Source organism: Pelodiscus sinensis, chromosome 2, assembly GCF_052426305.1.
Source record: "Pelodiscus sinensis isolate ZL-2025 chromosome 2, ASM5242630v1, whole genome shotgun sequence".
Classification (NCBI taxonomy): domain Eukaryota; kingdom Metazoa; phylum Chordata; order Testudines; family Trionychidae; genus Pelodiscus; species Pelodiscus sinensis.
The window spans coordinates 214171641-214188907 of record NC_143053.1 but is presented as its reverse complement, the minus strand read 5'-3'; the positions used below and the strand labels follow the sequence as shown (position 1 = coordinate 214188907).

Below are 17267 nucleotides of genomic sequence, written 5' to 3'. Positions count from 1 at the left end.
GTTATCTAGCTGATCATTAAAAGTGTTGGTTTCTTGAGGTCTGAGTAGTATAAGAAATGGAAAGAGAGAGGGCTCTATACCTTTTTATCCGGGACATCTCTGCTGGGACTCCCAGTAATGATATAAATTATGTCAATAATTTTTGGTGATGTGACTGTGTGATAAATAAGATTTGGATGTAAACCACAGATAGGTGAGATCCTCAGTTGTAATTGGTAAAACTTGATTTCTTTCAAAGGCTCTGACCTGTTGTTCACATAGGCCACCAAATAGTCCTACAGAAACCTGATGGAAAATCATTGCTAATACTGTCCCAATACTAATTTACCAAGCCACCCTATCCCAACTACTTGGTCTGGTTTATCCCCATATTCTTGCTATAAATTTTGTTCTTCATTCATTAGCTTCTATTAATTAAAAGGGATTGTTGCAAGTGCCAGTAAAATAATGAACAGGCTAGAAAATATTGTAAAATTCATCGCGCAAAATTTTTAATACAAGATGTAAACTCAAAATGTTCTTACTAATTCTATAAAAAGAATATATACTCTTGTACCTCCTAATTTCAATAAATATTTAACTGACAAATCAATAAACAAAAATGTGTAGCATATTATAAACTAATATCCAAGCTGTAGCTGCCTTTAGTTAATTGAAGCTACTAAATTTTACTGCACAGAGGATAGACCTGACCTCTGCTCCTGGCCCTGACCCTGACCTGGCCACTAGCCTCATGTCCTGTGCTTCATGCCAGCCTCGGCCCCTGGCCTCAGTTATGGTCCCACTCTCAGCTGTGACCCGAGCCTCAGCCTCAGCCTCCGCCTCCTTCCTCCTGTTCACATCCTTTCCTCTCAGAGCAAATGGCTTTGCCAGATAGTAGAAAGGGGGAACATGATATAAAAAGTTTGGGGACCACTGGTGTAGACCATGCAGATGGGTAGAGTGCTGGGCTTTTTTATGGTTTATATTTAGACAAATGAATATTGTAAAAATTGTAGTTTAGTTACAATAAACTATTAATCTTTTGTGTAGCACATGCAGTTATAGCTATATTAATTGGGACCCAATCCTGCAAAGACTTCCACACAGATTTAACTATAAGAACTGGGAATTGGTGGCAACCATCCACCTCAAAAGACAGTTGTGAATTGTTAAAGCAGTTCTGTTACTTTGTAGTCCTGTGGCACCTTAGGGACTAACAAAAATCTATATAATTTTATGAGCTTTTGTGGGCAAAACCCACTTCAGAAGAGCTTCCAGCTTCCATCTCATCTGAAGAAGTGGGTTTTGCCTATAAAAGCTCATGACGCTTTATATATTTCTGTTAGTCTCTAAGGTGCCACAGGACTACTCATTGTTTTTAAAGTTACAGACTAACACAGATGGTTCAAAAGTTCAATTATTTAGCCAAAGTCCTTGCCAGAAATAGCGCAAGTGTAAGGCTGGGGGCTGGCAAATGAAGCTGGTACACTACTAATGATTGAGGCCACATTCTCTTTGCTTCGTTGCTTGCAACCACCTCAGTTCAGCCTCTCTGCCCTCCTCGACAAAGTGCAGCCGTCTACTGCGGCCTATCATTTCATGTTCCCGAATCACAGTGTCAGCACTGAAAGATTTCTAGTCGCTCTTGCAAAATATTCTTGAATTTAGATTGACTCAATCCACATTTTCTCTGTATAGAGTGTCCTTTAGAATGTATCCATTCATGGTGGATGACCAAGCCAACAGAGATATTTATGTTTGAGAATAGTGATTAGACTTGCTAATTTTTCTTTAAGTGCTTTGGTGCCAGAAATTTTGGTTTCCTGTTTGATAGTTAGAGTAAAAGCAGGCGTGAAAGGTGTTTAGCCTTCTTTCAAGCTATCTGTAGTTAGTTCAGGTCTTGGCACAATAAAGCAGCATGCTCAAAATGCCCACCTTTTAAACCCGTACCTTGGTGTTCAACGTTTGTTTCCTGTTGTGTCTCAGATGCTTTGTCAGTTGGTCTATTGTAGTAGCTGCTTTTCTGATGTGAGAATTAAACTCATATTTGGAGATAATAAATCGGTTACATTTGATCCTTGATAGCAGAATTTATGCACAACTTCTAGCATAATGTCAGCTATTGATGTAATCATAGTGGAGTCAACAAGCTTTATGCTATAATTGTGGTTTTTTTAAGACTGATGGCTAGTCCTCATTTAACACAAGGTAGCACAAAGCTATAGAAAAATTGTTGACGCTTTTGTCAGGCCTGAGATGTTCCCCACTCCTAACACACTGTTGTCATGATATATATTCCCAAAAGTGTCATGTAAGATATATTTGAAAAATTAATTAATTGCTGATCATTAATATTATTGCTATGTGTATCTGCAAGATATGAACAAAAATCAATGCTATGTGTTAGAATCATGTTCTTAAAATGTGTTTGGTGTGCAATGCATAAGTGCAGTCTGCCATCCACAGGAGGTATATTCGCTTGGCTGACCAGCCTGGTCATCAGGCAGAGACTGGGAACGTGTTTAAACACAGGTAAATATAGGTTTAAATAAAGGTAAATACAGCCATGAGGCTAGCAAGAGGAGGAGGTAACAACTCAACTGTCATCTGCTAAAGAGGAACCAGCATGACATCTTCTGCCTGCATGGTGTCTTTTCAAAAGGACAAAAGGAAGGTTTATCTGGGAATACATTTCATTGGTTTACTGGAATATAAAACAAGGTGTCTGAATCTCATAGTATTAATGTGCTATAAAAATGTATCAAGTATAATCTTTTATGAAAACTAATGACATACTGTTGATTAATATCATTGGAGAATGTATGTATTAAGACTACATGAGGAATTAAGCAAGGTATGATTAAAAACAATAGAAACCCCATCTATGTATGAATCATCATAGAGATGGGAAGTCCACAGTAAGGGAGGAGAACAGCATGAGATCATCTTGAGCGTGTGGACAAAACAGTGAGATAAACAGGAGATAAACAGGAAGATAAAAGGAGAGAGAAGAAGCCATCTTGGCATATGTCACTGGGACAGACAGAAGGGGGACTGAGCTCTTGCAAGTTGTGAAAAATGAGTCCCTCGACCAAGGGGCTTGAAGTCTCTGTAAACTGAATGGCCATGTCCAGACTCAGGGTTTTTTTCGGGAAAAGTAGCCTTTTCCCGAAAAAACTTCCCCTGCGTCCAGACTCAAGCCGCGTTCTTTCGAAATTATTTCGAAAGAACGCGGCTTTTCTTTCGATGGCGGTAAACCTCGTTTCACGAGGAAGAACGCCTTCTTTCGAAAGTTCCTCTTTCGAAAGAAGGCGTTCTTCAATGTAAATAGGGCTTCTTCAAAAGAGAGCATCCAAACTCGCTGGGTGCTCTCTTTCGAAAAAGCGGATTGCTCTTTCGAAAGATCCGCCTGCAGTCTAGACGCGATCTTTCGAAAGAGGCTCTTTCGAAAGATGCTTTCGAAAGAGCCTCTTTCGAAAGAAGCCTGCAGTCTAGACATAGCCAATATGAGCAGATCTTTGACCTAGGGAGACAAGGGAAGCTAACATTCTCTACTTCTGAGGAAAGTTCTGTTTGAGAGAATAAGCCATGATTGGAAAGAAAAAGACTGCTGAGAAATCTACCTTAAGGCATGGTTTGATTTAAGTTTTAGCCACTAAAAAGCCTATTCACTTTTTTTTCTCATAATCATTTTGTCTTTATTCTTTCTACTTGATATCACTTAATATAGGTCCTCTTGTTAGTAAACTTGTTTTATTTTTAGTAGGGCTGTCAGTTGATGTGCAATTAATCGTGTGCGCCTCCCCTGCTGACTAGGAGCCCCCAACTGACCCCAGGCTCGGTGCAGTGCTGCCCCTTTGAAGTGCCGCAGCACTTCAAATGATATTAACCGCTGTGGTGCTTCAAAGGGGCAGTGCTGCCCCAAGTCCGGGTCAGCTGGGGACTCCTGGTCAGCAGGGGAGGTGCACATAATTAATTGTACAATTAATTGCTATTAAATTTTGTAATCGCTTGACAACCCTAATTTTTAGTCTAATTCAATTTAGAGCTTTCTTTGAATTGGAAGGATTTTTAACTCTAGTTAAAGTGATAAACTCTGCTTTGTCTCTTTTTAAAGGAGCAACAAACCTTATTCATTCCCTGAGTGTTTTAGGAGAGAGCTGGATGCTTCAGGACAGAGGTTTTCAGAAAAATGTGGGGCTGGAATGTGTGATGCATCACCCTTCAAGTAGTAAATAAGGCTAATGAGGTCGACAGTGTGGAGCTATGATATAAGAAGCAAGCTGCTAGAGTCAGAGTTGCTGAACAATGACTGCTTAACACACAGTCACTCAGTTCATGCTTGTACGCTAGCTGGGAGCATCCAAACAGGAAGCTACAGTAGCAGAGTATTTTAAGTCATTCAGGGTAACAGGACAAATGGTGACATCACCTTTTATTAGTCTGTGTTAATCCCCAAAATGTTAGACATGTAATGTTGAAGAATTTTCCATCTGATCTTGTATGGAGATTTGCAGTCTTGGTGCTACATGAGAAAAAAATGAAGCGGCGGAGGGGGAAGTATTCCAAAGGATATTGGTACCAAAACACATCTGTACACTTTGAAAACCATTGCAGATTTCAGAGCTATCATATTGATCATCATACTGGACTATAGTCATTGTAGAATTATTAACTCGGAATGAGAAGGATTAAAGGACAACCATTTCTCTCTAGCCATTACAAAAGGGACTTTCTGCTGCTTTTATGATATGTGAAGCTTTATGAAAGCCAAACAGAGGAATTTTCCTTGTTCATGATTATTTTCTTGAAAGTTGCCTTAGTGCAAAGCTGATGTTGATAATAGAGTTGCTAGAGAAGAGAGACATCACTGACTCTGTGGAACTTGGGGTCTTTTAAGAAAGACCCATGTGAATGCCTTGTCAGCAACAATAAGGAAACGAATGCCTCTGTACTTGTTGTGATCACTCTGCTCTCCTTTGCTTGTATACAGCATTATAATGTTCACATTCTCCATGACTTCTGTACTGCTTCTTCCTTAAACAGGCAAGCACGACTTTTGCAGGTGTTTAAGCACTACTTGTTGTCTTTCTAGTAGAGCCCTGCAAATCCATGGATATCCATGGCTCATTTTTGTGGATATGGATATCAATGTGGATGCAGATGCAGATACAACTTTTGTATCTAGAACCCTGAAGATTTCTGAATATCTGCATTATATCCACAGCTCAGTTTTGCAAATGCAGATATCAGTTTTGTATGCACTCAGGGCTATCTACCTGATAGTAATTCAGACGGAATTCCATCTCTTCTTGCAGATTTTGCTGATATTATGAAGGTGGATTGCCTTTTCATGCTCATTTATGCATAGTTCTGTATTAAGCTCTTCAGTGGCCTGTAGCTTGGGGATTATGTTTAGGGCTGCGTCAGAAACAGTGGCTTCACACGAATAGAGTTTGTGACAGTGTTCCACCCAGCATTGCATCTATTTGCTTCTGGATGATGTCTCCTTTAAGAGGTGAGTGGAGCAATACACTGGGTGGAAGGACCTTTCCTGATTCTATCACACATACCTTTTATTGATTTCAGGTGTAAATTTAATTACTTTCTTAAGACCTGGCAGAACCAAAGTGTTAGACTATTCACTTTTTGAGGATTAGTATCTTCCCGTATTTTCCCACAACACTTAGGACAGTAAGAGGCCTGGGAGTGCTATCACAATGAGTAACAATGATCTTAATTCATTTTGTGGTGCTTGATGGGTTGCTCAAAAATGAAATTAGAGCTAAATAAGTTATGCATATAATAAAGCATATTAAAGTATGTGAACTATTTACATTTTTATCTGGAGAATAGTGTCCATGTATTTAGTTGTTGTTCAGAATATCGTGGGGCAGATTTACTACTTCCATGGCAAAACAACAGGTTTGATAGGAAGGAGAAAACAGAAAAGGGATCTTCAAATAGCTTTCCTTAGGTCCTTCTGTCATAGAGTAAATTAGCATCTGACTGGTTGTCATACAGACCTTTTTGTCATAAAATAATGTACTGTACTGGTACTTCTTTGTTTCTATTCCACTCAGATTGTGAAATGTGCTGTACATCCCATACATAAGAACCATTGGCTCCTTAGATATCTCATTTATCAAGGAAATATTTGTGGGTTTTACTTTGTTACTATTTGTAAAACTAAAATACTGAAGACTTAACACATCATAACTGAATAAAGAGGATTTTTTTAAAAGTGTATATATTTTGATAACTATGTTATAGAAGAATATACATACAGTACACACTTGCATAAAGCTTTTGTCATTAGCATCCTTCCTACTAATGGCTGAGGTAAGGCGGAAGGATAGGTTTTGGTACAGCTCCCACTCTGATTTTGCTTCATTTAAGAAAACTATATAAGTCCCCTTCAGTTTTCTCAATTCTAAACATCGCCAATGGTCCACGATCCATCTCACAGGGAAGACCAGAAATATGTGAAATGTAATTGGCCAGGCTGCTTGGGATGAGGAGAATGAGATTTGCCAACGTCCATTATGCAGTCTGTGTCGTAGACATGACTCGCATATATTGGCAAGTTACACTCTTTTATGTTCTGCTTACATCAGTGCACTGTGTTTGCTTTTAATTACTCAAAGACACATTCCTGAAACCATCCCCTAACATCTCTTTTAATTTAATGCTTTTTGTAAGTGAATCTCAAGATGCCAAACGTTACTGCCAGCTTGAAAGTCTTATTGCTTGTAGATTAAATCAAATACTGGTTTCTTTAAAACTTTATTCATAAAAGAGCATTTTATGTTTTGCTGTAATTTTTATTTCCTCTTACATATGCAGAAGCCATGTGCAGTATGTCGTACAGTAAAAAAAAATGTTTCATGGCAGAACCAATCTTCTGTTTCAGCTGTTATGACACACCATTGGGGTTACAGAACAGTCTCTCATCCCCCCGCTCTTTCATAGACACACTTTTACTGCGTACCACACACCTTCCACGGTCTTAAGAGAGCTTAGGAGAATCATCTAAGAGAGGATCCTTCTCCTTTCCGTAGCTATTTGTGTCTTCTGCTGTGAGTATAGGGAGGGATCATGCTAGCATTTGAGTATCATCAATTCCTTAGCAGCTCCTCTTAATGATTCACATCACTGAGTGGGAAAGATTGGGTCCTGAGATGCCCATGTAGATAAAGAGAATAGATACCATTTCTGATTCCAGCTGTCTGCTCTCATGTTTCCAGGGCTCACTAATGCCCCCTGCACTGTTTAGGTGGTCTACAACCCCCTCTTTTTCAGGAGGAAATATGATGAGAAATTACACAAAACTGCAAATGAAGACAGAAAGGTGAGAAAATGTGGGGATAGGATCCACATGCTTTGTATTAAAGATGTCTGTGTAGCAAATCCTCATACCAACCTTTGGCAGGAGACATCACACACATATTATTTAATAGAATTAAAGGTCAGCTTTAATTACTTGTGTATGCTGTAGTGTTGACTTAATTAATTTTACATAATTGCTTTAATGAGGACTTTTTGTCCTCTACGCTGTCCCAGCTACAGCATGTGAATTAACCAACCTAACCTTTAATGAGCACAGCTTTCTTTTCCCATCATGAATACAGCACACACAAGTTTTCTCTGAAATAATGCACACAGAGTTCTGCATGTGTCTTCAACATTCCTTACTCTTCCAGGTCATAGCATTATACACTGCTGTTTTTCAAGTAGTCTAGCAAAATGCATTTTAATCTTTGCATTGTAGTTTATAGTTGGTCAATCATGTGGAAAGTCATTCATGAAAGGAGTGAAATTGAAACTGTTTTCTTAATTCTCATCAACAATTTGGTCACTGCTTCTTCAGAATGCTAGCATAATGTTGGTATTTGGTGATTTCTTTCCCCCTTTAAGCCTTTATAAGTATTTTTGAATAGTCATGACAATGGAGGTTAGTGACCTAGAATAGATTCTTTAATATGGCTTCCAGAAAAATGCAACCAACCTTCTGTAACTGACATAATAAAGAGACAGTGAGAACAAAGCCATGGCCTCTATCTCTTAAACTGTTCTAGTTCAAGATAATCCCCCACACCCAGCAATTAGTCTCATAAAACCTTGAAGGAACTGTGGGGGAGGGTTATTAATTGAAACATTATGCTATTCAGAAAAATTGCCATACCATAGATTAGTCCATCCAGTTTGGCATTTCATGTCTGGCAGCTTCCTAAATGCTTTACAGGAAGACATTCAGGCTACGTCTACACTGGCATGAATTTCCGGAAATGCTTAAAACGGAATACATTCCGTTTTCAGCTTTTCCGGAAAAGGAGCGTCTACATTGGCCACGGAGTTTCCGCGATAACGATGCGCTTTTCCGGAAAAGCGCGTCTACATTGGCGGTGCGCTTTTCCGGAAAAGCAGAAAGCCCGGAGCCATTTTGAAGAGGGCAAAGGCCACCAGCCCTTTCCGGGGGCGGGGCCAGAGCGCCGTTCAGACACGTGCTTAAAGGGGTCTCGCCGGGCAGCCGTTGGTCTCCTGCTCCCGTGCCTTGGGGCCTCTTCCAGGGACTGACACCCTTCGCAGGTCTGTGGGTGCCCTTTGACTTTTGGGGACACCCCCCCCTTTGGCCCCCAACTGCTTTTCTCTGCGGTTTATTTTTTTGCCCAGCTCTGTGTACTATGGAGCCACGGGTGGCCATGTGCCTGGTCGGGCCCCTCTTGGTGCTGTTCCGCTGGCTGCAGCTCGTGCTGCAGGCCGGTGCCATGCTGTTCATGGACCAGGAGGCAGAGATCGCCTTGGACGCCCTCACCAGGGAGGCTCTGGCAACTCTGTCTCATCAGCACCCCACTGTATACCGGCCACTCTGGAGTTTGGACATCAGCACCGACTGGTGGGACCGTGTGGTCCTCGGACTATGGGACGACCAGCAGTGGGTCCGGAATTTCCGGATGAGAAAACAGACCTTCTTGACCCTGTGCACCTGGCTCACCCCCGCGCTACAGAGAACCGCCACCCGGCTGCGGGCACCCATCCCCGTCAACAAGAGGGTTGCCATCGCGCTGTGGAAGCTGGCCACACCGGACAGCTACCGCTCGGTGGCACACCAGTTCGGGGTGGGAAGATCCACCGTTGGCGTGATCGTCATCCAGGTAAGTCCCAGGGGGAGTGGGATGGGGGGAGGGTGCTCCACTCCAGGCCCAGGGACAGCCAAGACTCCAGGCTGGGTCGCCCAGGGGTTTTGGCCATCCCTCCCTTGCACACGCCCACTGGTGGGGGGGGACATGGGGGGCCCTGGTGTGTGTGTGTGTGTGTGTGTCTGTGTGGACAGAGGGAATCGGGGGGGGGGACCCAAGGGAGCGCACACTCACCCCTGGCTGTATGTAATGTGTTCCCTTGTGTTTCTCTGCACCCTTCTGCAGGTTGTCCACGCCATCAATGACGTCCTGCTGCCAAGAATCATCCGCCTGCGCGACGTCGATGAGACCATGGCCGGCTTCACTGCCCTCGGGTTCCCCAACTGTGGGGGAGCCCTGGACGCCACCCACATCGCCATCCGGGCCCCAGAGCATCGAGCAGCCCACTTTATGAACAGAAAGGGGTACTGCTCCATCGTCCTGCAGGCCCTCGTGGATCACCGGGGCCGCTTCCTGGACATCTACGGCGGCTGGTCCGGCCGGGCACACGACGCCCGCATCCTCCGGAACTCTGGACTGTTTCAGAGGTTGGAGGCGGGCACCTACTTCCCCCGGCGGGACTTGACTGTTGGGGATGTACCGATGCCCATCTGCATCATCGGGGACGCGGCCTACCCCCTGATGCCCTGGCTCATGCGGCCCTACACGGGGCAGCCGGACCAGAACCGGGCCCGGTTCAACGACCGCCTCAACCGGGCCCGAAACCCAGTGGAGCTGGCATTTGGTCGCTTAAAAGGCCGCTTCCGTTGTTTGCTCACCCGTCTCGACATGGGTGAGCAGAATGCAACGGAAGTGCTGGCCGCGTGCTGCGTGCTCCACAATATTGTGGAGCGCAGTGGGGAGGCCTTCCTCCCTGCATGGGTGGCAGCTGAGGCACAGACCTTGGACCAGCCCGCCACAGCTGCCATCCGCCAGGCGCGCCAGGAGGCGGTGCGCATTAGAGAGGCCCTGGTGGAGATGTTTGCCCAAGCCCCCTAGCAGGGTCGCTTGGGTCACCCCAGAGTACTCTGTCCCAGCTCCTACCCTTCCCCACCTCCTCCCCTTACCTCCCCCCCGCCAATAGTATAGTAAAGCGTCGGGTCACAGCATATCGCGGCCGTCATCGAGTCTGTTCGTCGGGTGCGTCGGGCGTAGTTAGGGTTTGTCTTTTAAGTTAGGCTAGGGTTTAGGCCACCATCGCCGTCCTGAGGAACAGCCAACAGGATTTGGGACTTGTGTGGAAGGCTTACATCAGTGCCATCTTCAATGGATCTCCTGGCTGTTCCTCTCCTGAGGCCCGGAAGGCCCAAAGGATCGAGGTGGCCAGCAACAGCACGATCATCCGTCGAGGGATCTCCTGGCTGTTCCTCTCCTGAGGCCCGGAAGGACCAAAGGATCGAGGTGGCCAGCAACAGCACGATCATCCGTCGAGGGATCTCCTGGCTGTTCCTCTCCTGAGGCCCGGAAGGACCAAAGGATCGAGGTGGCCAGCAACAGCACGATCATCCGTCGAGGGATCTCCTGGCTGTTCCTCTCCTGAGGCCCGGAAGGACCAAAGGATCGAGGTGGCCAGCAACAGCACGATCATCCGTCGAGGGATCTCCTGGCTGTTCCTCTCCTGAGGCCCGGAAGGACCAAAGGATCGAGGTGGCCAGCAACAGCACGATCATCCGTCGAGGGATCTCCTGGCTGTTCCTCTCCTGAGGCCCGGAAGGACCAAAGGATCGAGGTGGCCAGCAACACCACAATCGTCCTCCCTGTGCCTAGAGTTTGTTTAATAATCTCTGTTGTGTGCATCTTGTAACTGTTCTTGCTAGTTTGTAATCTATGTTAATAATATTTTGTGGTTTACCTGTTACTGAAAAGTGTCATCATTTATTTCTGTGCCACAAACTACTGACCACTTACGAAGGCCCCCCCCCCCCAGTGAATAGAGTACAGATTTCGTTCTCCACAGTTTGCCACCATGTTACATTTAAGTGGCTACTTGGCATCTCACATCATTTTGTACACTACCCAAGAGTTACACAATACCCAACACACGAATGAACAGCAAAGTAGAGATCTGTTTATTTACAAGGGGGGGGGAGACCTTCAACTGGGACAGGAGAGGGGGAGACCTTCAACTGGGACAGGAGAGGGGGGAGACCTTCAACTGGGACAGGAGAGGGGGAGACCTTCAACTGGGACAGGAGAGGGGGGAGACCTTCAACTGGGACAGGAGAGGGGGAGACCTTCAACTGGGACAGGAGAGGGGGGAGACCTTCAACTGGGACAGGAGAGGGGGGAGACCTTCAACTGGGACAGGAGAGGGGGGAGACCTTCAACTGGGACAGGAGAGGGGGAGACCTTCAACTGGGACGGGGGGAGGCAGTTACTGGGGTGGGCGGCCCCTGCGAACGCTCCTCCGGGGGCCAGCCTGCCCACGCTGGGCAGACCGCGTCGGGGCAGGCTGCACGCGGAGGTGGCCAGGAGCATGGACACGGCCAGGAACAGGGGCATGGCCAGGAACAGGGGCAGGAACAGGGGCAGGAACAGGGGCAGGAACAGGGTCAGGAGGAGGGGCAGGAACAGGGCCAGGAGCTGGGATAGGAGGAGGGGCAGGAACAGGGCCAGGAGCTGGGATAGGAGGAGGGGCAGGAACAGGGCCAGGAGCTGGGATGGGAGGGGGCATGACCTGTGCTACAGGAGGGATGGCGGGGGCCTGGGCTCCGCCCATGCCATAGTGAATGGCATGCACAATATGTGCTGTGAGAGTGTCCATGGTGGTGCGCATCCCTCTGCATTCGGCCAGGAAGGCAGCCCAGGCATCCTGCCGCCACTGCAGGTCCCCCTGCACCCGCTCCTCGATGGAGGCCTGGATTGCCTCCACAGCATGGACGTGGCGCCGAAGCAGCTGGTCCCTCTGGCGGAGCCTGTGCCTCCGGGGTTGGCCTGCTGGGGGTGGCGCTGCTGCCGCAATGGAGGGTCTGGTGCTGGGTCCCGCTGCAAGGAAGAGAAGAAAGGATGGGTCAGTCAGGCAGGCCGTCCACTGTCCCCACACCGCATGCCCTCCACCCCGAACCCAGGTGACCCCACAGTTGTGTGGCTTGGGCCCACTCGGTTCCCCTCCTGCCTGCCCCTGGAGTAGGGTCCTCCCTCCAGGGTATTGTAAGCACCGCTCTGTATCCTGGCCCCATGCAGGGCAGGAGGGTGCTAGTGCAGCGTTCACCTGTGGAACTCCCTGCCGGTGGAGACTGTGAAAAGCTTTTGGGTTAATCACTGCTGTTTGACAGGGAGCGAGATGCATCCCCATGCAGTGCCTGGGAGCACATCTGGCAGAGGCGGTCTGGGCTCTCAGATCCCCTCGTGTGGGATATCTTCTGGACGGAACCAGAAGGGTGACTGGGGGGTGGGGGGATGTCCCATCCTTGCAGCACAACTCAGGGGCCCTTCTCCCTCCCACGATCCCTCCCGCAAGCCCGGTAGCCCAGGAACATGTGTGGCCCCAGTGGGGACTTCCCTTGGGGAACCAGCCAAGGCACCGGGAGCAGGTGAGGGGCTCGGTGGGGGCCACGGTCACAGGACCGTGACGCTGCGGTCTACCCAATTAGAAGCTGGCTGTGCCTCACAGCCAGGCATGGGACAGTGTGCCGTTCTCTGGTCTGCACCCTTGCTGGAGCTGCGGGCTCTGGGCTGAGTCCCTGGGGCCCTGGCCAGTTCCGTCCGGCATCCACCCTTCCCCCTGGTCCCGCCAAATGTGTGTGAGCAGCAGGGTCCCAGGCGTGGCCTGCAGCTGCCTGCCGTGGTCACGTGCCACTCGGTCACCAGGTTGCACGTGGTTGCACCTGCTGCTTGCTGTCCTCATGCTATGCAGCGTGCAGCTCACGTGGCCTGAGTGACATGCTCTCCCCCTCCCCCCTCCGGGCACCTGGCTCCCCACCGCCCGCCCTCCGCCCCCCACCCTTGGGAGTGCAAACTGCACAGACTCACCAGTGGGTTCCTCCCCGTCCTCGGAGGAGTTGCTGGAGGGGGCCTGCTGGGTGGCAACGCTGGCCTCCTCACCAGATGCACTGCCGCTGTCGTCTGCCTCCTCCGGCTCGGTGGGACGGTTAATAGGTGGCCGCTGGCAGGTGTCCACGGGGACCGGTGGGGCTTGAGGGGCGGGCTCTCCCAGAAAGGAGTGGAGCTCCGCAAAATATGGGCAGGCGTCTGGTCCTGCCCCCCTGCCCTCAGTGGCCCTGACATACCCCAGCCGCAGCTCCTTGACTTTGGAGCGGACCTGCTCACAGTTGCGGCTGGGGTGTCCCTGCTGGGCCAGGTTCTGCGCAAGCCGAGTGTACAGATCGGCGTTCCGGCGCCGGGAATGGAGGTCGTGGAGACCCTCCTCCTCCTTCCATAATTCGATGAGGGCCTCCAGCTCCCTGGGGCTCCAGGATGGGGCCCGCCTTTTGCGGCCCCTGGGGGCCTCCTCCGCTGGGGGTCCAGGGGGCTCTCCAGCAGGAGCTGCCATGGTGCGGTGAGCCGAAAGGAAAAAAGTGTTGGGCAGCACAGCAGGCGGCAGAGCTGACCCAGACAGGCTCCTGGCACGTGCGCCCAGCAGCCTGAGAGCCCTTTAACAGCTCGGGCTTACCAGGAAGTCCGCGGCTCCTACGGGGTCTCCCAGCGTCCAAACCGCTTTTTTTCGTTTTTTCTGCTTTTCCGGAAAAGCTGTCTACACTGGCCCTTTTCCGGAAAAGCTTTTCCGGAAAATGGACTTATGCCCGAGCGGGAGCATCGTACGGTTTCCGGAATAGCGGCTGATTTTGTACAGTACAGCATCGTTGCTTTTCCGGAAATTCAAGGGCCAGTGTAGACAGCTCGCGGCTTATTCCGGAAAAGCGGCTGATTTTCCGGAATAAGTGGCCCAGTGTAGACGCACCCTCAGAGTATGTCTACACTGCCAACCTAGTTCAAACTAGGGTGGCTAATGTAGGCATTCGAACTTACAAATGAAGGCCAGGATTTAAATATCCCGGGCTTTATTTGCATGTTCCCGGGTGCCGCCATTTTAAAATCCCCCTTAGTTTGAACTACCTGCCCGCGGCTTCACGCGGCACGGACTAGGTAGTTTGAATTAAAGCTCCTAATTCGAACTACCGTTAAACCTCCTTGTGGATTTATGTAGTACAGGGGTTGTCAAACTTCACAGCACCCCCATTTGCCTTTTGAAAACAAATAACTTCATGATCTTAGGAAGGGGGACCGAATCCTGAGCCCACCCAAATCCCACTGCCCTGGTTGGGAGGGCCCAGGCCTGGACAGAGGAGCCAAAATTGAAGGTTAAGGGCGTTAGCCCCAGGCAATGGGCCTGCAAAGCTGAGCCCTGTCACCCAGGGCTGAAGACCTTGGGTTTTGGCTTCGGTATTGGACAGTGGAGCTCAGGCATTGCCCTTGGACTAGGGATGTTAAATTTAGATTAATGGACTAATCAAATAGTTTGCATCAACTATTCAATTAGTTGATAAGGGCTCCTCTACCTTTGAAGTGTAGCAACAGCCGGGAGTAAGCAGGGGGAGTTTCCCTCTCCCTGGCCCAGGCTGCACATGGTGTTTCAAAGTGGCAGCGCCATGTGGAACTCAGGGTCTGGCGCAGGGCTCCATGCAGCACTGACACTTTGAAGCATCCCCTGTTCTTCCCTCCCACTTGCTGCCTCTTTTTTTATAGAGGCAGCAAGTGGGGGGGAGGGAGAGGGACTAGTCGACTGGTCCTTCTCATCCCTACCTTGGACCCCAGTAAGCCAGCCCTAGTGACTCCTTTCAAAGGGGGTTGCAACCCACTTTTAAGTCCCAGCCCATAGTTTGAAAACCACTAATATAGTGGCATTATGATATTTTTTGGCTTATCTATCCCTTTCCTAATGATTCCCAACATTCTGTTTGTTTTTTGACTGTCACTGCACATTGGGTGGATGTTTCCAGAAAACTGTCCACAGTGACTCCAAGATCTCTCTCTTAAGTAGCTATAGCTAAATTAGTCCCCATCATATTGTATGTATAGTTGGGATTATTTTTTCCATTTGTGCATTACTTTACATTTATCAGCATTAAATTTCATCTGCCATTTTGTTGCCCAGTCACCCAGTTGTATGAGCTTCTTTTGTAACTATTTGCAGTCTGCTTTGAACTTACCTATCTTGAATAACCTGGATTTACCTATCTTTTTTTTATCTTCTGCAGATTTTGTCCCTCACCGTTTACTCCTTTTTCCAGATCGTTTATGAATATGTTGAATAGGACCCGTCCCAGTACAGACCCCAGCTTACACTACCACTTACCTTGCTCCATTCTGGAAATTGATCGTTTCTACTCTTTGTTTACTGTCTTTTAACCAGTTACGGATCAATGACAGGATTGTCCCTTTTATGCAGTGGCAGCTTACTTTACTACAAGTCTTTGATGAGAGACCTTGGAAAAGGTGTTGTGAAAATTTAAGCACACTATATCCATGGATACTCCTTGTCTACATGCTTGTTGACACCCTCAAATTGTAGTAGATTAGTGATTTCCCTTTACAAAACCCATGTTAACTTTCCCTCAACAAATCATGTTCATTTATGTGTCTGTCAGTTCTGGTTTTTTTTTTACTATACTTTCAACCAGTTTGTCTGGTAATGAGGCCAGCTTGCTAGCATGTAATTGCCTGGATCAGCTCTGCAGCCTTTTCAAAAAATTGGCATCGCAAGAGCTAGCCTCCATTCATTCAACTTTAATGTGGCAATCCTAACTGCAAATGTTATTTCAACTCAAATGAATGTCAAGTCCTCTTTAATCTTGCTGAACTATTTAGCCTCAGTAATATCTTTATTTAATAAATTTCACAGTTTGATTTTACACTGCAGGGATTCTTTTTTTGAAATGCTTATTGTCTTTCAGTTTCACTGAGTGTCACCCTTCTGGGGGAAATAAAGGGCACTGTATTATTTGGTGTAATGCAGGGCCAGCTCTTTAGTTAAGGCTGTAAAGCCATCCTGATTAAAGCACTAACTCTGCTAAGTACACTAAAATATGAAGTTATTGAGCTTAACTAGGGACACAGGGTTTAGGTAGGGATCCAGATTTGGAGGCATTTGACTGAAGGGTCCCTGAAATACAACCCTATGGGGAAAAACCAGCTCTTCTAAAGGTGGATGAATATCCAGCTTTTTTGTGGATAGATAGAGCTCAAACCAGGGCTGCGATCCTTGTATCAGACATTCCAGGGTGACCCCCCCATACTCCATCTCACCCACTAGCCATCTGGGAGAAAGCAAATAACAGCATTATTTGAAGGAGTTTGATTCTTTAGATAGGCACGTGCTTCACATTTCTAAGGCTTATGCACCTCACCAATTACACTGTGTGTTCACAGAGAGACAAAGGGAAAGGAAAGCCAGTTGTAGCTCACAGGACTTTCTTTTCTTCAGGGGAATGTTACAGCCATCAAACTCAAGCACCACCAAAGCACCATGGCACTGTGAGTTCACATCTAGCCTTGAGAAAATATCCTTTGTCAAAGGGTTTTCTTTATTATGTGAGAATGGTATCCAAGTACAGCAAATTCAGAAGTTGTTTGAACTGTGATTGAAATGACAAATTACACATGCAAATGCTTGCTGGAAAGGGAGGGTCATTGGGATGGAAATAGCGGGGGGGAGGCTTGGAGCTGCAGATGATAACGAGGAGGAGATAAATGGGAAAGGGTAGGTTGTAAATAGAGGGATTGATGGAGAATAAGGATAGAGGCTCCTATCAGCCCCACATATTCTGTCCATGTGTGTGCCTGGATCAGGTTCAGGTACTTGCCTGCCTTAGAGGGTCTGAAACTTTTTCCCTACCTTGATTTGTGTCAGTCTCAGGAGGACTCCATCCCCTTTAGCGAGCTCTGACCCCCCCCTCCTCTGCCACACTGCCTGGCATGGTTCACAAACTTGGGCACCAAGCTTAGGGCAGAGTGTTCAAACTAGCACACAAACTCCAAATGGTGTGTTTTCTAATTAGATTTCAGCAAGTGTGTATCGAGTCTGATTCCTCAAGCACTATAAAAACCTTAATATTGAGTCACATACAGTCCTCTTGGGTACACCAGTCTATCTTAGTACCCAGGCAA

At 47.4% G+C, this 17267-nt stretch overlaps 1 protein-coding gene across 6 annotated transcripts in view; it reads left to right on the top strand.

The window, feature by feature from the left end:
* PPP1R9A (protein phosphatase 1 regulatory subunit 9A) overlaps positions 1-17267 on the top strand; it is a 262027-nt gene that overhangs the window by 159176 nt on the left and 85584 nt on the right. The gene's annotated exons all lie outside the window — the stretch shown is intronic.